This window comes from Pseudorasbora parva, chromosome 5 (genome assembly GCF_024679245.1).
Source record: "Pseudorasbora parva isolate DD20220531a chromosome 5, ASM2467924v1, whole genome shotgun sequence".
NCBI classification, from domain to species: Eukaryota; Metazoa; Chordata; class Actinopteri; order Cypriniformes; family Gobionidae; genus Pseudorasbora; species Pseudorasbora parva.
In genome coordinates this window covers 12,201,409-12,224,435 of record NC_090176.1, presented here as the reverse complement: position 1 = coordinate 12,224,435, position 23,027 = coordinate 12,201,409, and the positions used below count along the sequence as shown (strand labels likewise).

The 23,027-nt window shown below is 41.0% G+C and overlaps 1 pseudogene; it reads left to right on the top strand.

The window, feature by feature from the left end:
* The first annotated feature begins 4,066 nt into the window (after window positions 1-4,066).
* Window positions 4,067-14,793, top strand: LOC137075840 (uncharacterized; annotated as a pseudogene).
* The last annotated feature ends 8,234 nt before the right edge of the window (window positions 14,794-23,027 follow it).

The following is a 23,027-nucleotide window of genomic DNA, read 5'->3' as shown; positions in this document are numbered from 1 at the left end:
AGATGTCTGGGCTACATAAATCAGATGTCTTGCAGCTGTATGAACATCTGATGAACATCTTTTAAAGAGCATTTTGCCGACGTTCTAAATTTTTTACGTCTAAAATACATACCCTAGACGTCGTTCTAACAGCTGGCAGGGACGTCTCGGCGACGTAAAGCATATGAGCAAACGCCCTAATATAAACATCTTCCAGATGAAAATGACGACGTCACACAGATGTCTGCGCGACGTGCGTGTGCTATCTGGGAAGGGTCTATAGCATTCAATGTGTAACGAGTAGAAATATAGTGTGGCCCCTTTAAGAGCTGCGCGCGCTCCCTGAAAACGAGTTCTGCATCTTGTGTATGTGCGCACTGAGTTTTGAGCTCCCATGTGTGGGGATTATTCTCTGTTTTTCTGTTGCTAACAGTCAGTTATTTTGTTTTATTGAGTAATGCTGTGGACGGAAATGGAGTTTGTGATGAGAGTTCAGCGGGAAATAAAGCGCGATCTGTTTGACGTCAATCGCCTCCGTGTTTGCATCCACTCCAGATATATTAAGTGAGCTATCCGCATTTTACACCCGGACACAAGCGTTACAAATGTTGTGCTTTAATGTTCACAGACCATGCCGCGATTTGATTTATTTCTAAGGCCTACAGCTCTACATTCGAGTTTTTCGTTCATCCACCAGTTTGCGTGTATTACACCAAATCTACGTTATAATGTAAAGTTAAGGTTCATGACTGGATTCCGGGATTCCCTCTGCGTCACAGAAATCAATCGGCCTTATAAACATACCTTTATTTGCACAGAGGGATGTGTGCCCGAACATGTTCTATGTGTTTCTTCATTTGCATCCACATTTTGTGCAAATTTGATATCCTCCACATTATTTTTTGACAACACCACATTATTTTTTTCTATATCCAAACTATTTCCATACTAGCCAGGAGTTAACGACCGCGTTTTGCTGTCACCTGGGTCTGCGTCACTGACGTCTGTCTTGTTCGTCTCCATCTGATATTTGCGCGCATGTTCTCTCCCGCGCCCTCTATTCAATATTAGTCATTTCCGGATCGCGGTCTTTTTCCTCCTCTCTTTGCATTAATGATTTATTTTTACTCAGTAACGGATGTGGTTTAAAATGTAGCGAAGTACAATACTTTAATCAAAATGTACTTAAGTAAAAGTAAAATTACAGATTTTTAAAACTACTTAAAAAAGTAGAAGTACACAGAAAAACTACTCAATTACAGTAACGCGAGTAAATGTAATTCGTTACTTTCCACCTCTGATTAACATTGATTCAACGCTGATTCACTGTTTGTCTGCTATCTGGGATGTTCCTGTTCATTTCCTGACAGATTTCCCCGGTGCCTGCAAAGAGCCAAGTAAAAGTAAGGTAAGTTGTGTTTTGTTATGTTTTAACTCTTGTTCTATGTTGCATTTTTTGTTGTTGTTGCGTGGGCTATATTGGTAGCCTATAATAGCATATGCGCATTTTTAGCGTATTCAATGGTTGTTTGTAGAAATCTGTATAAAAGCCACTACTTCGTGTATTCACACCGCATGGTGTGGTCAAAATGGCACCTTTTTCCGCTGCATTCTGCCTAGCAGACATTTTCCTGTTGCGTTCTGTCTAGCAGACATTTTCCCACTGCGTTCTGTCTAGCAGAAATTTTCCCGCTGCGTTCTGCCTACTAGTGGACATGAGGGATGCGCCAGCCTTATTCTAAATTTGAGTTTGACGTGTTTCCCATTTAGTTTTGGGCTTTAAAAACAACAACAAATTGCCTTCATGAGATCAGGCAAAGTTAGCAGAGCTCCAAACTCTCACAGATTCACCGTGAGACACACGCAATAGAGATTGCCAAGACACGTGACCAGCTGGGTGGCAACGTCATCAGAATGCAACGAATTATGGGTATGTTTGGCCAGTTTATTTAAATAAAAATTAGAGAAATAAAAACAGAATATAATCTTACAAAATGGGGTAAAGAAAATATTGTCAGACCATATCGCCTAAAACTCAATCCTAATGAAAAGACGAGATATAATGCGAAAAAAAGGAAATCAAAGGACTAGATCCTTACGAGCTGAGCGACTGGTCAAGGGACGTCAAACTGTTGCCCAACTTTCAGCACCCATATATATATATATATATATATATATATATATATATATATATATATATATATATATATATATATATATATATATATATATATATATATATATATATATATATATATATATATATATATATATATATAACTAGGGGTGTGCATTGGCACTGCCTTCACGATTCGATTCGATTACGATTCACCAGGTAACGATTCGATTCAATTCGATTCTACGATGCATTGCGATGCATCAAAATTCTACTGCACACAAGGCAAATTTTTCATCAGTCATGAGGCAATACAAGCAGATATTAAACAACAGATTTTATTGGCTGCTATGTGTCTCCTGTATCTTTGACATAAAAGTTATTAAATAAAATAAAATGTAATTAAATCAAAATAAATGGTACAGGGTATTGGATATGGCATTTTCAAACCTGAAAAAGAAAACAATCAAAATCACAGCTTTCAGTGCTTTTTGTTTTAGTTTTTTTACACACAGTGAAATAGCAGCTCTAAGACAGGGCACTTCCTGAAGTCCTGTGCAAATATTAAATGTACAATGCGGGAAGCGCGGAATCAGTGAAGGTATCTCTTGTCGGTAACTTATACCGGGGCTCAATTGTTTTAAGGATGTGGCGAAACCCCGCATTTTCTACCACAGAATAGGGTCGTAGATCCTTCGCTATAAAACATGCCACCGATCGTGTGATCCTCTTTGCTCTCTTGGAGTTGTGTGGCAATGTTGACACTAGCGACTCGTCAATTCTTGGCTGGGATGTGTCGACTTTTTGTGTTGTTGTTGTTGAAGTTAACTCAGGATGCCAACGATCGACATGGTTCGTAAAGTTAGTTGTATTGCCAACGTGCTTAATTTTAGTGTGGCAGATTTTACACACCGCGTAAGACTTGTCTAGTTTCCCATTCACTTCATAAAATCCAAAATGTGCCCAGATGTCCGCTTTCCAAGCTTTGGGCGCGTTTTTAATAACCCGTCTATCGCGGTCATCTCCCTCCGCCTCAGCCATCTTGCTTGTTGTTGTTGTTATTCTCCCGGAACCGGAAGTATTTGAAACTTCACAACATTATTGTCCGCCAGAAAATAAACAGTGACATAATCGATTATGGCACTTTGCCACATCGATGCTGAATCGTTCATGCCCTGCATCGCGATGCATCGCCGTATTGATTATTGTTGACACCCCTATATATAACTATATGGTCAGAGTGTTGACCACACATGATATTAAGTGTTAGTGCGTACACACACAAAGTTTACAGTAACTTCAAGTTGCTGCAGCAGGCCCAGGTCGTTTTTACAGATGGGTGGGTCCAGGACCTGGAAATTGTAAAAGTGGGGCAGAAAAGGGTCGTCCATTCAAAGGTATGACCACAATATTTGCTCTCTCTCATCTATCAGCATGCAGTCAGAATTCAACAAACCAGCGTCAGGGTTCCTACGGGGTTTGGAAAAGTATGAAAAAGTATGGAATTTGATTTGAGCAATTTCCAGGTCTGGAAAAGTATGGAAAAAATAAATCAGAGTATGGAAAAATATTTATGTTTCCAGACTATTGTCCCCATTTCGTTTTCTAAATTTAAAATTAAGAATTTCTAAATGTATATAATAAATATATAATATATACAATCTTTTTTTCCCCATGGTGCTTGGATCAGTCTGCCAGCGCAATTGATCTGCTGGAGTTTGTGCTGTTACGTTGTTAGGTGGCTGTTGCCATCACAGCCCCCATACCTCAAACCGCTTGACTAAAAACACCTTGAATGTTGTCTTTGGCTTTTACATTGTGTGGACTTCAAGGCAAACAAAATGGGAAAATGCAAGTTTTCCGAGGGCTGGCTTGCCAATCCTAAATATAAAGCATGGTTAGCCAAAGATTTAAAATTTACAAAGAAAGCTATTTGTAAACTTTATGTCAAATCATTTGACAATCTCTAACATGGGGGAGGCGGCAATTGTAAGCCATATGCTAGGCCAAAAGCATCGTCGTCTCATCACAGCATCCACCACCACCACACAAAGTCTCACAACGTTAATGTCCCAGACCAAGGTGGAATCAAGACCAACCACATCAAGTCACGAATCCCATAATGTACCTAATGATCAAAGGTGAGCATTTGAACTAATCGGGTGTTTTTTTCTCTTTAACGTTACTGTTATATTTAATATTTTCTCAGTGTAACAAATTAAAGTTGTGTATTTCCACTTCGCATAACTTCGATATTTACTAGAGTATCCAATCTGGGCCGTTGAATGAGCTTGTGCGTCCGCGTCACAATCAAATAAGCAAAATATCGAGGGAGCACGCAATCATTAAGATTAGATTGTGTTTTGTTGTTAAGTGATCTATTATGACGAGGGAATTAATTCAGTATGCGTGTAACATTAATCCTATTGCTCAAGTTTGTCTTTTTCCAAAAACAGCTGTATTTGACCTTCATTAAATGAACGAGTGCGCGCATCCGCATCACTCAAACCATCAACAGATAAGCATGAGCGCATGATATGCTCATTTAAATTCAACTTCCAAAATTATAATATAAATCCGTGTTTATATAAATATGTGTCAGAGGTGAATATATATTCAGGTTATAAAGCGTTTAAGGTTGCTTATCATTCAAGCATGTTGTCAGTTTGAGAGAACTAATGCATGTTGTAAACGTGAGTGGATCTGTTGAAAAAATAAATATCCTTCACCTCAATGCCATCCAAGATATCCATGCCTTACTATCTTCAGTGAAAAAGAAATTAAGTTTTTGAGCATCCAACTGAGTTGGTTGCCATTTTGGATGACATTGGGGTGAGTAAATGATTAGGACATTTTCATTTTGAGGTTAACTAATCCTTTAAATATCTTCATGTGTCCAAGATTTCCAAGATTAACACCAAGTCGTATTAGTTTAGAATACATCAGGGTAAGTAAATGACCTAAACAGTCTTTACAAGTTTGCTGTACCTAACAGCCAACTAAGCATTGTCAATTGACTTTAGCTCTATTTTCTAATTTTCTGGTTAATAGTACATGAACGTCAATTCTGTTTCTGTAGGGGTTTACAGTTATTTAAATGTACAACATTACAGATATATATTAATTTAGCATACAGATATATGAATTTTAGATTTAGCATTGCAGTTTTAATAAAATGCTGTGCTTTGAACTTGACTGGTTTGGTGTTAAATTGACTTGTACAAGCAACAGTAGCTACAATTTTCAAACTTAAAAATTTAACATGATAGCCTACATAGAGGTTTTGACTCAGAGTGTAACATATTTGTCGGCACAGATAGTATTGTGGGTCGCCATGTAGTGCTGTTGTGCTTCGGGAGACTCAAGTTTGAGTCCTGTTTCATGGACTTTGCCCAATCCCGCCCCCCTCTCTCTCCCACCTTACTTCCTGTCTAGCTACTTTCCTATCCTAATAAAAGGCAACATACAAAATCTTAAGAATGTAACATACTTGTTAACAGTTGAATTTTTAACCAATTTGTCAGAACAAGTTAAATATGGTCGGAAAAATCTGTTGGGAAGTCTGGAAATTTGAGTCTGGAAAAGTATGGAATTTTAAAATTAAAATTGTGTAGGAACCCTGGTAATATCCCGTAAAACTGAACAGTAACTTGCCGTTATTATTTTGCCTGTCAAATGCAGCATAATTTACAGTATTCAACTGTATTTATGAATAACGGTAAATCACTGTTCAAAATGTCCTGTAATTTTACAGGATTTTTTTTTACAGTGCACGCACCAGATGTTTTGACAAACACAGAGCTTTCTGAATAAGTGGACTCTTGACTACTTTCAAGAAAAGACATAAGACATTCAAAATCTGCAGATTCTGCTAAGTTCCTTAGATAAGTTAAAACACAAGCTTACCATGGTATCTTGGAGTTTTGGCCAGCTGAACATTCTTTGTCTTCAGACCAACTCGCGTCACTGTATTTCTTGACTTTTTAAAATGCGCATCATCTGTTTATCACATTAAAATTAGTATGATCACGTAATCTTTTTCCATAACTAACCTTGTATACACAATGAATAAACAATGTATACACACCTGGTATCCTGGTTTGCACTGTAATTTCTTTATAAGTCATGTGATGTTGTTAAAGATCAAGAAATTCTGAGAGGAAGATATAGAAGTAAGTGGCTTAATGTACATCAATACATGAATGCATGGGTTTTTTCAGGGGACCCACAACAGGCCTCCAGAGGGTTGTAAGGGTCTTCATAAAATTCATAAAAAAACATAAATATTAACATATTCAAACATTGTTACAGTCACATTTTTAAGTTCTTGATAGAGACATTTAAGTGTTTATATTTGTTTTTATCTGTAGTATGGGATTTGTATTTCTTTGTAAAACAGAATTCTTTGTGAAGTTTCTATAAAACTAATAAATTTGAACTAAAAATGTTTATCTTCAGGTTTACATGTTCAACATTACTCCTTAGCTAAAGGTTCATCATAATGGTGGGTTTTGGCAATATAAAGTGTGAAAACCTCTGCATAGTAACACATTATACACACCAGTAATACATGAATTTATCTTTTGTATATGTGTGTATATGTTTAAATCACCTGAGACATCAGAGCTTGTGGGCTTGGGATCATCCTCATCTTTTTCCCACTTCTCTGAAGAGTATCTTTAAAGATAGATCATGCAGAAGAAAAATATTTTTTATTAAATAAAAGTTTAGTTAAAAAGTTAAAACACTGTCACACTGAACTTTCTGAATGAGCTGAATATTGACTAATTTTCAAAAGAAAAAGAAAAACAAACTAATAAAAAATGGATTGAAAAAACATGAAAGTGCTTTAGCAAATTCAAAGTTCTACATCAAAGTTAAAATAGTCCATGTGACTCCAGTGATTCAATCTTGGTGCCATTTTAGAGTTTACTATTTTAGTTTTGGAGGTCTCCAACGAGGTCTCCAGGTTTACATCCATCAGAGGTAAAAAAAATAAAATAAAAAAAACACTATTTAATTGTCTCATAATATACATTGCACATCACCACATTTTTCAATGATTCGACTCGAGTCGGCTCTTACTTTTGAGAGACAATAACTTTTATATACACTGCACTTTCAGATTTAATATTGTTGTCAGTCACATGACAGAGATTCACGGGTAAGACTTCAGTGCACAGATGCAAGAAATACACACAGCAATTGGTGTAGAAAACAAGGTCAAGTTTAGCGTTAAGCATTTTTTTTTGTTTTTAACATTTGCAGGAGGATCCCCACCCACAAATAGCGGGAAACTTATGCCTTGGGCATTATTTCTCTCTTTCCTAGCCTGAGAGACCCATATTCAACAAAGGGCTATGTAAGAATCTTCTGTATTGATGTTCTTGTAACATAATCTAGTTTCACATGTTTTGTGCTGCTTTTTTGTTGCGCCCAATAGCAGTTTATCTATTAAATGCAACACTGATTTTACAAAGTGTTCTCATCTTTCTGACAGGAGCATTTCTACGATCCAGAAAAGGGAACTGGGTTCATCTCCTGGCGCCTTAAAACTTTGTCGAAGAACCCAAAACGTGTTCGCTTGGAGATGACTGAATACAGTTTGAAATAAATAAAAATGTAACCTATTATTATTATTTAAATCATGTAGAATGTACATGCATTTCCTTATTTATCTAAAGAATACAGAGTTAATAAAGAATTTAGAATATGTGTCCCTATCGAATATCGAATGCGCCACAATCCAATCCAGCAGGTGGCGGTAATGCACCTTCAAGACATCCACCAATCAACCAAAGCAAGCGCAGCTGAACAGACTTCAATCGCGAAAAAGACACAGGACAACGACCATGTTTTTTAGAGGTAGGTGGCCTACAAAAATATAATTATAAAATTCATCTCAATTTTAATTTAGTGTTTTTATTCATCTTTATGTTTTACAACTTGTGTGCTTCTCCTGAGTCAGAGTGAACTGCAATGTTAATAATAGTCACATGAGCGCCCTCGTAAGTTACACAACCAACGGCCAGGGTAATCTTAATACATTGAGTTTCAGTTTGTTTTTCACCAAACCATATCATATTTGTATTCTTTTTTTTTTCTTAAGATTGGCATATACACTGTGAATTGTGTCCAAATTCTGACTCGTGCTACTCTTTTTTTTTTTTTTAACGGTGCTGCACATGCATTCATTGACTTGTGAGTCGATCCTATTTGATTCATTTGGATTTTGAGGCCATATAGGATCGACTCACAGTCAATGAATGCGCGGCGCGGATCCACAAACGTATCTTACTCGTTGCACACACAGATTAATAATTTTGAATCATCCTATATTCGTCCAGTGTATAAACGAGAGGCGATCGGAAGGTTAGATGGATTTCTGGCTTGTCAGTAATTGTGTTCGCCACTCGTGAGAGTACCTCACAGCTGAAGCAGAACTAGAACTGATTGACCTGTTAGCGGTGAGGGGAAATACAATCAGCTCGTAGATCTGCTTCAGCTGTACGATATCATCACGAGAGCAGATCACAATTACAACATTACAGTTTAATCTTTAATGCAGCAAGAAAAAAAGAAAAGAGTGAGATCTTTAAGTTCTGTAGGCAGCTATATCAAACTACAGAAATTTTAGTAAACAGTTGTGCCTCCAGTTCGTGTTGTAAATGGAAAAAAAAATCTCTTCCAAACCACCATGTAGCCTATACAGCTCCTCTTTTATTTTCTTAATTTAGCTATTTGGTCATTCATTTACTTGTTTCATTTTCACACTTTATTTATTTACTATTAAATACAATAATATTATTAGATAAAAGGATATAGTCACTTTGCTCTTTCATTCATTGTGTGTCTGCAGGTCCTTTAAAGTCTGTACTAAAATGCATTAAATAGTCCTGAATTTAATGTTACCGTTTTAACTTGGATATCAAGATTTTGATAAAATTTCAAGTTTCACTTCATTTTGTAGTAGGTGATATTTGTAATGTATAATTTAATCACATTTCCAAATATTTACTAACTTCTTGTTGTTTTAGATGCCGTGAATGCTGATAATAAGAGGCATCAGAGTTTATCTTTGCTGGGACGGTGCAGAACTGGCTCCATTACAACCTGAAAGGCTTCGGGGCATTGCTCATGGTGGAAACCCTTGAGTTTGGAGTATTTTATTCTTTCTTCTACCTTCTTTCTTTCAGTAGTACTGTGTCATTTCTGTATTTATTGGCAAGTTTACATTTGTATTTACTTCCATTCTGCAGATGCACGTTGTCATGTTTTTCCAGGCTCTTCTCATTTGTGTCATAAATTCAGATGTAATTGTTTTAAGTCAATGTGAGATTTCCTGTTGTAACTGTGGGGGCATAAATAAATAAATTTGCATCTAAACTGAAGGATGTTGTTTACTTTGAGTGACTTTTTGATGCAAAATCATATCGACTGCAGCCACACATGGTCTCTGATTAAAATGAATAAAATAAAGAGACAAATTAACTGGCATAGAATCCTGCTGTACATAAAGCAAGATTGATCTATTTTTCATTGTTGAATTAACATTGTTTCAGGGTGCAAACCTGATGAAAAATCAATGATATATTTCAATATTGATTCAATGATATTTTGATTGATGCATTAACATTGATTCAACATTGATTCACTTAAATAAGTGGTTTAATTTTAGTTGGAAAACTATTGATTTTAAGCCCATCTTGATCTATTTTTCATCGTTGAAATAACATTATTTCAGGGTGCAAACCTGATGAAAAATCAACAGTCTCAACATTGAGATCTCAACATTGATTCAATGATATTTTAGTTGATGCATTAACATTGATTCAACGCTGATTCACTGTTTGTCTGCTATCTGGGTATCCATTTTGGTGGTAAAGGATGAAAAAGTCCCAAGTAACCTCTTGTAATATGCTTTGTCATTAGATAAATCAGGACTTTACTCTGCTGTTCAATTCTGAAACATCCAACAAGTTTCTTGATAGGTGGGAGACTGCATTCAAACAAAAAATCATCAACGAAACCAAATCTCTTACTTCAACAGCAGAAATTCAGTGTCTTCTCAGTGCAGCAGGTGGACAAGGATCTGAAAATGGTTAGCTTGATTTGTGAGGATGTCAATTTCATATGTGCTATGATTTCTTGTTACTGTGAGCACTAAATGTTTGTTTTTGTTTTGTCCTAAATTGCCCACCATCAGTGATGCCAGTAACGCGTTACTCTAATCTGATTACTTTTTTCCAGTAACGAGTAATCTAACGCGTTACTATTTCCAAACCAGTAATCAGATTAAAGTTACTTATCCAAGTCACTGTGAGTTACTATTTTAGTCATTTTCCTTAGTAAAAACCGACAGCTTATCAAAATTCTCAGCCCGAGTCTGGCTGGAGCCCGTGTTTTTTATTTATTTTATTTTTTTACATTGTTGCAGCCATTAAAATAATTCAGTTTTGTTTTTAATGTCAAAGTAGTTATTTTTCGTTTCGTTTCTTTATAAACCTAATTAAGAAAAATGTTCAGAGCAATTTTTTGTTTGTTAAATTAAAGTTTATATAGGCAAGACAATTCAAGAGTTGGTTTGAGAGACTATGCTTTTAAACATGCGGTTAACTCACTGGGTCGTCACATAAAAAAATTAAAACTTTAATTTAACAAACAAAAAATTGCTCTAAACAATTTTTCGAAATGAACTTAATAAAGAAACGAAACGAAATATAACTACTTTGACATCAAAAACAAAGTAGGCTAGTTATTATACCACCACAAAGGCATTTTTGACGAGCTGAGGCAGGCTGATAGATTAGCCTACTGCTCGCAACGGCGCTCAAAAAAAACGAAACGGGCTACACAATCTAAAAAAAAAAAAAAAAAAAAGTACATGCAGGTTGTCTTATAGCCTACCTTACACTTCAGCAAAATTAATATAAATCCGATCTTCAATTCCCGCAGTATATGCTCATTTAACGGAGTTCACATCAAAGCAAAAGATTCCAGCATTTTATTCAGCAGCCCATTTCAAATTCAGAGATCGCAATATGAGAGAGAGCGACCTAAGCACTGGTAAGATCATTTAGTCTCATTAATTTACATTGAAGATGATTGTGTTTTGTGTGACTTATTTTAAAGTTTCATTTACGGCCATATGCGTTGGCTTGCTTTACTCATTTGCAGCGATGTTGCAGTAGCACCATCATATCTATCTGACTACAACATAACACGCTCTCACACATTTATTTTTTAATTATTTGCCAGGAGTAAAATTTACACATGTGGTTTAAACAACCAATACATTTACATTTGTCCGGTTTAGTTTGAAATTTTTTCATGCACCTTCTGAATTGGTTTGTTCGAGTGATCGGAATTAAATACATCTCGAAAGACTCTCGGAAGGCATTAGGCCTACTCCTGGTCATTTCGCAATCAGATAGATACCTGGTCAGAGAAAATGAATGAAGGAACCAGTAGTAAAAAGGCCATAACTCCAGCAGCTGCACTGAAGAAACGGACTCTTTAACCCTGCGCGAGCCATATCTTGACAGTGGCGCAAGCTATCATGGTCTCATGTTGTTTCCACCAGCACATCTCATTGTTCATTTTAATTATTAAAATAAATATAAAACGAAGGAGAAGCCTAAAAAAAGGGGCGTAAAAAAGTCGGGGCCGTCAGGCTCGGGCATAAATGCAATAAAGTGTGTTGCCAAAAACGGTTGTCATTTCTATTTTGAGGCGGCAGGGGTGTTGTCGGCAACTGCTGAATGTAACTTATAAAGTAACTTGTAATCTAGCTTAGTTACTTTTAAAATCAAGTAATCTGTAAAGTAACTAAGTTACTTTTTAAAGGAGTAATCAGTAATAAGATTACTTTTTCAAAGTAACTGTGGCAACACTGCCCACCATCCCCTAAACATCTACTCCTTCAGATTGGGACAGTGACATGTCATCTGTCCTGCTGCTGCTGCATCTCCTGCCCAGGGGTGCCGCCAGAAATTCTGGGCCCTATGGAAATCAAAATTTCTGGGCCCCCTACAATTTTTACAGATTAAATTTAACCCAATTAACATGCCCTGTATACTTTAAAAAAGATACTTAGCACATTGCATAGTTAAAATGTCTAAAGATGAGTACAAAGCCTACAAAAACAAGAAAGAAATATAGAAAGATGTACTTGTTTACATAGAAGGGAGAACATTTATTATCTCAATTGCAATTTTGCAAGCACAACAGAACATATTGTACACATATTGACATATACTTTACATGAACAAGCTTTAGCTGGGTCCACCTGCTCAATCAGGAAACATCAGCTAGAACTAACCATAATTAAATCAGTCAAGGAATAAAACTAGCTAGGCCAAAAGGGCTCAAAATCAAGACACACCAGGAGTAATGCCAGGTGTGTCTTGGCATTACTCATTCAACCTATTGTAAGTCGATGTATCATCACAAGAGTCTTGAAAATATATTATGAAGGTTGAAAATTTACCTAGTGCTACTTTAAGAACATCAAGTAAGACAGCATCGATCGTAGCAGCAGCACTGTCACGTGACAGAACATACACACGGCAAACTGATTTTGTAATTTTTGAAGCGTGTAGATTACTTTTTGTTTATCATCATGTGGCGAACACAGTAGATAAGACGTGTTTAGAGGCTTCAATCTTCGTGAAGTTTCGCGCTCAGGCTCACCTTGTTCATTTGAGACGGGGACGGGGGGCGTGGGAGAAGGGTGTGCAGCAGCAACTGAATCTGTGTCTACGAGACATGATAACCCGGAGAGAGCACAGCAGAGATGTATTGTTGGATGTAAATCATAATTCAGTAATTATTTTAGCTAGATAAAAGCAGGTCATGTAGCAACAAAAATAAGTAGGCTAACTCTGAAAGTTTTGGAATAATGTTAGAGGAATAGGGCAAGCTGCCTTTCTTTTTGAAATACTGTGTGACATACTGTAGACTTCGGCGTTCTCTGTCTTCTCTTTCTTTTTTTCTTTCCGTTTTTGATGCCCCGACTTTTGATGTGACATACCTGCGTGTGTCACTGTCTGCGCTTCATCATAGCAAGTGCAATAACCAAGAGATGCGCACGCTAGCGATCTAGCTCGGACCGCGCAGGTGGAATGAATCATTGTGAGGGGGGGGGAGGTTGTGACTGACATTTTGAAAATATTTTTTTTAATATAAAATCTATGGTCAAAACGGACAAAATACACATTTACTGCATGAAGGGCCCAAGCACATTTAATGTATGTATAAAAAAGAGAAAAGAAATAAGAAAAGAAAAAGGGGGTCTGCTCTTCTGGGCCCTAAATCAGTCTGGGCCCTTAGAATCGCCCTTCCACCCCTTTACGGCGCCCTTGCTCCTGCCACCTCCTCCAGGGAGGAAGAAAACTAAGATCAGTCCAACAGAGGCTGATGACAGACTTGTGCATTTCCATAAGGTAAAACTCGCATATACAGTTGCAAAGTAATTGTGAGCGTTTTAAATTATAATTTTGGTTATAAACGCTAAAATGCCGTGGTTTTCAATCATGCTCCTTGTGACTCACCCCTCTGCACATTTTGTTTCTCTGACCTGAGACACTTAAGGGATAGTTCATCCAAAAAGTTCACCCGCAGGTTGTTCCAAACCTGGATACATGTATTTGTACTGCTGAACACAAGGGAAGATATTTTGAAAAGTTTGTAAGCAAGCCACTTTGGGCAGCCATTAACTATCATAGTTTTATTTCCTACTATGAAGTCAATGGCTGCCAAAAGGGGCTTGTTTACAAACTTTTCAAAATATCTTCCTTTGTGTTCAGCAGTACAAAGAAATGAATCCAGGTTTGTAACAACCTGGGGGTGTGTAAATGACATTTTATATTTGAGTGAGCTCATGCCAAATGAAGTGAAGATCTCAAACAGGTTTGTTGAATAAGGGAGACATACAACATGTGCAGAGCAGTGGGTCCACAGGACCAGGATTCAAAACCGCTGGCATAATGTGACTGTCTAAATGTACCTTTTGGACACTAACTCATTGCACGTGTTCACTTGTATTTTATTGACCTGCAGCTCTTGGACTTCCATGTACAACTATTTGTTTGTGTTCTAATGAAGTAAGTCAGTCACATAGCTTGGTTTGGCTGTGGGTATACCTGCAAATGTTTTTTGGTGGGGGTGGGGGGGAGGAGGGGGGGTGAAATTCCTTTTAATGACGTTGTCCTTTCACTGTAATACACAAAGCATACCAACTGGTTTTGTTTGGCACATATTGGGTTCAGTTGTGTTATATAGGCTTCATCATCATCTTTTAATTTGAATGTGAGCAAGTTTTTTTTTTCTGTTTATTTAATTTGATTTAATTTGATCTAATTTTTGTTTTTGCTTTTTTTTAGTCCTGCACCAGTATTGAAGGCCATCTCAGTGGGAGGGAGGGCCACCAGCCATTCCTATTGGGATCAGGAAGGACCAAGAACAGGATCGACCACTTCTATGTTGTTGTAGACAAGTGCCTCATCCCTTGTGCTGGAACCAGCTCCTTGAGTGCCTTTGATGAACTTTTCAAAGTTCACTATGTCTTCAACTTGTCCTACGAGGAAGCCCTGGTCAACTTCTTTACCTTCCTCCAGACCACAGTTTACAACATAGACGTTGGTCTTTCAAGTGACTCTCCTAGAGTTAGGGAACTGCGTGCAAAGCTTTTAAATTAGTTTAAAAGTTGAAGTGTTTCATCTGTAAAAGTTTGCATGCAAACAGCCACTCTTTGATAGGTCATTTAAAGAGCATATTGCAGGTTAAAAAAAAATTGAGATAAACATATAACCTTGTATGAAAATGCCATATGAAAAGGTAATGCAGGATTTAAAATGTTTTTAAAAGACATAAGAGCACAAATTTAGCAGATAAAGTGGCCGTTTCGTTCATAGACATCATATAGATAGACGCCCTATTGGCCGCAGGGCGCTGAGATTTGTGGCGGCCATTTTGAACCGGTCGTACTCCTAGTTTCGTTGCGTAGCAGCAGGTAAGATGCCAGAGCACTGTGCAGCATTTTCCTGTTATAATCGGCGGACCATTGAAAGTAGGGCTCGGGGGATTACTTTTCACAAGTAAGATTTAACATTACTATCGTACTATTGGTTGTATTTTGTCCTTAAATCCAGAGAATTGAGAAGGAGCAAGGATCTTTGATAGTACTGTACTGAAATCGTAGCTAGGCTGTGTTATCTCCCTCCCTCAACTCAAGTTTTTTCCACATAACTTACTATTCAGATCAGAAAGAAGTTCGAAAGCACTTGTTAGATGAACGAAACTTACTTTCAGCGTTAGGTAACGTTAAGTGCCTATTACCAACACAATCGAATTTGAAGTTAATACATACATTGTTCGACCGGACATAATAACTGCTATTTGTGTTTGTGCACTCGATATCAGGAAGCAATGTAACGTTATACACACATGACGGCAAAGCGTAAATCGTGTTACCCCTCCTACTTCTGCTAGTAGTAATAAGATATCTTATCCCGTGCGAATTGGACATTAATATTACAGACGTCTGTGTATAAATTACATTATTACTCCAGCTACCCATGTAAAGTTAATCCCTTTAGATTACAATTGACACGAATGCTATATAGAAATAAAACAATTATTATTGGTATAACATGGGCCAGCGAACTTAGTATTTTGTTGTTAGCATCACTATTTACTGAGTCAAGTAGGTTTTCAGTACGTTAGTCCTATTTCAAAATAAGAGTTTTGTTGAAGAAAGTTTCTAAGAACTGTGAAGAAAGAAAATAAGCTTGACCTCCTTTGTGAAATGTTTTTGTGTAGACTCTCTCAAATTTCAGTTTTCATTTTGACGGTTTCCCAAGGACAAAGATGTGAGGAAGAAGTGGGAAGTTGCTTTGAGGCGAGAAGGATTTCATGCAAGTGATACATCAGTACTGATGATACATCATAATTTTAAGCAGGGCGATTTTGATAGGACGGCTCAGATTGTCTGACTCCGAGATGGTGTGTCACGGTTCATGGATTCCCTGTCTCACTCTTGGGTGCGTGTTGAATGTAGGTGAGGGCGGAGCCTGGGATTGGCTCATCACGCACCTGTGGCTGATCACCTGCACCAGCTGCAACTCATCACCTTCACCCTATTTAGTCTCTCTGTTTCTCTCTTGTCTTTGTCAGAGCGTTGTTGGATGTTCCCCTTGTGTCTCCGTGTTGGTTGTCGTTTCCCCCTTCCGTGAAACGCTGGATCCCTTCCCGGATTACCTCAACCGCGCTCCCGAGTCACTGCTGCTCACAGCCTGCCCGTGTCGCCAACAGAGTCTCTCTCACTGCTCCGTCTTATCCGGACTTCTTCTGTGTTCTGAGTTTTGGCTTCTGTGACACTTCTGTCAATAAACTGAGTTACTTGCAATTGAATCCTGCCTCTGTGAATCCGTTACAGAACGCTCTGACCTACCATGGATTCAGCGAGTATCAACGCCCTACTGACCAGCAGCAACGAGAGACTGGACCAGCAGGAGGCGAACTTAACTGCCACAGGACAGGCAGTACACACCTTGGTGGCACGGGTGGCCGAGCTGACCCAACAGATGCAACAACTCGTCGGTCCCACTGTGCCCGACCCACCGCCGATTCCCCACACACCATCTGCATCGCGGCAACCGGAACCACGTCTGCCTACCCCCGAGAGTTATGCCGGTGAGAGCAATTATTGCAGAGCCTTCCTTACCAAGTGTTCCTTGTTTTTCGCTCTTCAACCGCAGACTTTCAACACGGAAAGATCTAAGGTGGCATTGGTCCTCACCCTGCTCTCCGGACGAGCCGCACTTTGGGGAACGGCGGTGTGGGAGAACCAACATCCTTGCTGCTCCTCGTTCCAGACGCTGGCGGCAGAGATGAGAAGGGTGTTTGACCGAGCGGTGACCGGAAGAGAAGCGGCACGTCAACTCGCAGAGCTCCGCCAAGGTAACCGCTCGGTCTCGGATTATTCCATCGAGTTCCGCACCCTGGCCGCCGAGTGCAAGTGGAACGAGGAGGCACAGTGGGACATGTTCCTGCATGGGCTGGCTGACCGCATCCAGAAGGAGATATTCGCCATCGACCTTCCGGAGAAGATTGACGGTCTCATTGACCTTGCTTTGAGGGTGGACGCTCGTCTGAGTCGGCTGAGGTCCAGGATGGAGCCTCAGCATGGGAGTGTCGAATGCCCTCAGGCCAGCGCTACGGATGCGGTCAGCTACACCTTCGACCCGGAGCCCATGCAGGTGGGTCGAGCTCGGCTCTCCCGGGAGGAGAAGGCGAGACGGAGATCCCGTGGTCTTTGCCTGTACTGCGGCGGGAACGGACACCTGCTAGACTCCTGCCCGGTAAAAGACCACGCCCGGCGGTAAAAGGAAGGCTACTGTCGGGCGGGATCTCCGTGGAAAAGACCTCATCCTCCACTCTCCTCCCGGTGAGATTGCTGTGGGCAGCTCAGGATTATTCCAGCCTCGCCCTCCTCGACTCGGGAGCGGAAGGTAACTTCATTGACTCTGCCCTTGCTCACAAACTTAACATACCCACCATTGCACTCAAGAACACCATTTCTGTCAACGCACTCAACGGACAAGTTCTCCCTGACATTTCATTCACCACTGAACCACTTACACTGATCACTTCCGGCAACCACACAGAACGCATTTCATTTTTCATCCTGGACTCCCCTTTGGCTCCCGTTGTCCTCGGTCACCCTTGGCTGGAGTTACACAATCCAAGGGTTGACTGGGGACAAAACTCTGTGTCTGCGTGGAGTGATAGATGTTATGAGTCTTGTTTGGTGTCTGCTTGTTCGTCTGTTTCTCGTTCTGTTTTTCAGAGTGAGACGGTGAATCTGTCTAACGTGCCTCCGGAGTACCTCGACCTGAAGGAAGTGTTCAGTAAGTCCCGAGCTGCTTCTCTCCCTCCGCATCGTCCCTATGACTGTGCTATAGATTTACTCCCAGGTAAGTCTCCGCCTAAGGGCAAACTATACTTTCTTTCTATTCCAGAGAGGGAGGCCATGGAGAAATATATTTCTGATTCTCTAGCCTCCAAATTCATCCGCCCTTCCTCTTCTCCAGCGGGGGCGGGGTTCTTCTTCGTGGGGAAGAAGGATGGTTCTCTGCGACCTTGCATTGATTACCGAGGGCTGAATAACAACACGGTAAAGAATACCTATCCTTTGCCGTTGATGTCTTCAGCTTTCGAGAGGTTACAGGGAGCATCCGTCTTCACGAAGTTGGACTTACGTAACGCTTATCATTTGGTTCGCATCAGGGAGGGGGATGAATGGAAAACCGCATTTAACACCCCCAGGGGGCATTTTGAATACTTGGTCATGCCTTTCGGCCTTTCCAACTCCCCAGCGGTTTTCCAGGCACTCGTCAATGATGTGTTGAGAGACATGGTCGACCAATTCATATATGTCTACCTGGATGACATTTTGATTTTTTCTTCGTCTCTCCAGGAACATGTTCGACACGTCAGACGAGTGCTTCAGAGGTTGCTAGAGAATGGGCTTTTTGTCAAGGCGGAGAAATGCGCTTTTCATGCACAGTCTGTTCCTTTTTTAGGGTACATCGTGTCATCGGAGGGAATGCGCATGGATCCTGACAAGGTTAAGGCTGTGATGGATTGGCCAAGTCCAGATTCCCGTAAGGCCCTACAGAGGTTTCTGGGGTTTGCCAATTTCTATCGGCGTTTTATTCGCAATTTCAGCCAACTAGCCGCACCTCTGACTGCCTTGACCTCTCCCCGAATGACGTTCAGGTGGTCCGATACAGCCGAGGCTGTATTCGCCAAACTGAAAAGCCGCTTTGTTTCGGCTCCCATCTTAGTCGCCCCTGATCCCACACGTCAGTTCGTGGTAGAGGTCGACGCGTCAGAGGTGGGGGTAGGAGCGGTTCTTTCACAGCGCTCTCCCTCAGATGACAAGATGCACCCGTGCGCGTTTTTCTCCCATCGTCTTTCTCCTGCCGAACGCAATTATGACATTGGTAAAGAGAGTTGTTGGCCGTCAAGTTAGCGTTGGAGGAGTGGCGTCATTGGCTTGAAGGGTCGGGGGTACCTTTTATTGTATGGACGGATCATAAGAACCTTGAATATATTAGATCTGCTAAAAGACTCAACTCCAGGCAGGCTCGGTGGGCACTTTTTTTCGGACGTTTTGACTTTGTTCTCTCGTACCGCCCCGGGTCTAAAAACATCAAACCCGACTCTTTATCTCGTATTTTTGATGCTTCCGAACGCCCGGTTACTCCCGAGTGTATTTTGCCAGAGAAGATAGTTATCTCTACACTCACATGGGAGATCGAATCGAAGGTCAAAGTGGCCTTAGAAGGGGTAACGCCCCCGCCCGGCGGCCCACCGAGTTGTTTGTTCGTTCCGGAGGGGTTAAGATCCGAGGTCCTCAAATGGGGTCACTGCTCCAACATTGCCTGTCATCCAGGGGTAAACCGCACTTGCAGTTTAATAAAGCAACGATTTTGGTGGCCACTTATGGCTCGCGACGTTCGCAGTTTTGTTTTGGCTTGCTCGGTCTGTGCGGTTGGTAAGACATCTAACCAACCTCCCCAGGGGTTACTTCAGCCGCTGTCTGTTCCTTCGAGACCCTGGTCCCACATCGCTCTAGATTTTGTTACCGCCCTCCCGCCCTCCCAGGGCAAGACGGTCGTTTTGACCGTCGTGGACCGATTCTCGAAGGCAGCACATTTCATTCCCTTGCCCAAATTACCCTCAGCCAAGGAGACAGCGGTATCTGTAGTAGATCACGTCTTTCGGTTACATGGCCTCCCGATGGACGTGGTCTCCGACAGAGGTTCCCAATTTGTGTCCAAATTTTGGCAGGAGTTTTGTAAATTACTAGGAGCCACGGTTAGTCTGTCTTCGGGTTATCACCCCCAAAGCAACGGTCAGACCGAGAGAGCCAATCATGATCTGGAGAGAGTGTTGCGATGTTTGGTATCCAAGAATCCTTCATCCTGGAGCCAGCAACTCTCTATGGTTGAGTACGCTCATAACTCGTTACCAGTGTCATCTACGGGCCTTTCGCCATTTGAGTGTAGTGTAGGTTACCAGCCACCTATTTTTCCTAGTCTGGATTCCGAGGTCGCGGTCCCCTCTGTTCACGCCTTTATCCAGAGGTGTCATCGCACATGGACCAGAGCCCGTGAGACTCTGCTCCAGGTGGGAGCGCGCACCAAGGCTAAAGCCGATCGCCACCGGTCTAAGCCTCCCGTTTACGTCGTCGGTCAAAAAGTGTGGCTTTCTACCAAGAACATTCCTCTCCGCTCCGTATCTAATAAACTTGCTCCCAAATTTATCGGCCCGTTCACTGTCACCAAGATCATTAGTCCGGTGACAGTCCGCCTCAAACTCCCTCCGGCGTACAGGAGGATTCATCCCGCCTTCCATGTATCCAAAATCAAACCTGTTTTTCACTCCCACCTTAATCCGCCAGTCCCGGTTCCCCCACCGCCGCGACTCGTAGATGGGGAACCAACTTATTCGGTTAATCGCATTCTGGATTCTAGACGGAGGGGACGCGGTTTCCAGTACTTGGTGGACTGGGAAGGTTACGGTCCGGAGGAGAGAAGTTGGGTTCCTGCTAGGGACATTCTGGATCACTCCCTTATTGATGATTACAATCAACAGGTAAGGTCGGCTGGGAGCGTCAGGGGACGCTCCTAGGGGGAGGGGTACTGTCACGGTTCATGGATTCCCTGTCTCACTCTTGGGTGCGTGTTGAATGTATGTTAGGGCGGAGCCTGGGATTGGCTCATCACGCACCTGTGGCTGATCACCTGCACCAGCTGCAACTCATCACCTTCACCCTATTTAGTCTCTCTGTTTCTCTCTTGTCTTTGTCAGAGCGTTGTTGGATGTTCCCCTTGTGTCTCCGTGTTGGTTGTCGTTTCCCCCTTCCGTGAAACGCTGGATCCCTTCCCGGATTACCTCAACCGCGCTCCCGAGTCACTGCTGCTCACAGCCTGCCCGTGTCGCCAACAGAGTCTCTCTCACTGCTCCGTCTTATCCGGACTTCTTCTGTGTTCTGAGTTTTGGCTTCTGTGACACTTCTGTCAATAAACTGAGTTACTTGCAATTGAATCCTGCCTCTGTGAATCCGTTACATGGTGTTATTCCATCCGTTTTCAGCTTCTCGGTTCACCTCCAAAGAGTATGTGTATCCTCATCTATTATGATCCAAGTCTATTAGCATCCATAAATGTAAATGTTCATTGTTCAAATGTAAATTATCAATCACAGGGCAGGGTAAGATGCTTATTCCTATATATATTTAGGAATATTTATATTTATTTTGCTTCTTCATTTTAGTTGGAAAAGGGCAGGGCTACGTCTACCTCCAGAAGAGCTGAAGAAAGCATGTCCATGGCCTCTCAGGATTCCAAGGAAACGGCAACCTCAAGCCCACAACCTCAGCCTAATGATGTGAATATTTCTTCTTTAAACCTTCTTTAAATCTCCTTGCCTGCTTCTCCTACCGCTCTTAAGAACAGACTCAATGAAGCCTTGGCAAGAGTGGAACAAATAGAGCGAGAGAAGAAGAATTCCATGGCCAGAGAAAAGAGGGCAAAAACAACAGTGAAGAGTCTTTTGGGGGATTTGAGGGAAAAGAACCTAATTAACGAAGAGCTCAAAGTATTTAATTATTATTTTATTATTATTATTATAACATTTCAGATCTTCAGATAGACCTCATGGCAAAGCAAGGGCATGAGTACACAAAGGACAGAGAATTTGCGCTCACGCTCCATCTACACGGTCCAAAGGCATACAAATACCTCAGAGAGACTCGACATTTTCCCCTCCCAAATCCACATACAATACAAAGGTAGGCTTAATGTTGTCCGAATTAAATTTTTGGAAATTACTGATGCAAACACGCTGAAAAGCTTCTTCTCAATTTTTTTTTTTTTTTTTTACAGGTGGCTGCGTTCGGTGGATGCCAAACCTGGCCTGAACAAGATGATGCTGGATATGCTGGAGAAAAGATGCCAGGGAGACCAGGCTAAATATGGATGTGTTTCACTAATGTTGGATGCCATGTCCATCCGAAAACATGTGCAATATAATCCACATACACAATCAATGCCTGGTTTTGTAGACATGGGTGATGGAAACAGTGAGACTGAGGTTGCTACCGAGGCTCTTGTGTTCATGGTGGTTGGCTTACAAGGACATTGGAAGGCTCCCATTGCTTACTTCCTGACCAAGTATCTCTCTCCAGAAACCCAAAGGGCCCTTCTCAGTCATGCTTTGGAGGAGATGCATGCACGGGGCATTAGGGTGGCATGTATAACAATGGATGGTCATGCCTCCAATGTCAGCATGTGCAACCAACTTGGGTGTGAGCTGAAGGGAGACCCACGAGAGCCGCTTCAAACCAGTTTCTCGCATCCGGTGACTGGCGAGAAAGTATTTGTAATGATGGATGCTTGCCACATGCTCAAGTTGGCACGTAATATGTTGCAGGTAAACAACGATCGGTGTATACCTATTTGTACAATTTATGCCTCTGCTGCTAAAAGTCATATCTAAATATTGTTGTCTGTCCATTTGCACAGTTATGAGTAGACTTGGTGATTAATATTTTGCTGTTTGTACTTGTTTGAGCAGTGACGGATTCTTACTCTGCAGGCATACAGTCCAACTGCAACGACCACCGGACAGATCAATTGGAGGTACATCAATCATCTCAATGATGTGCAAAAAAAAGATGGACTGCATGCTGCCAATAAAATTACAAACAAACATGTCTACTTTGAAAACCACAAGATGAGAGTGTCCCTGGCTGCACAGACACTGAGTCGCTCTGTGTCAGTGGCTCTCCGCACAATGAGGGATCTTGGGTATTCTCAGTTTAAGGACTGTGAGGCAACAGCAAAATTCATTGAGGTAT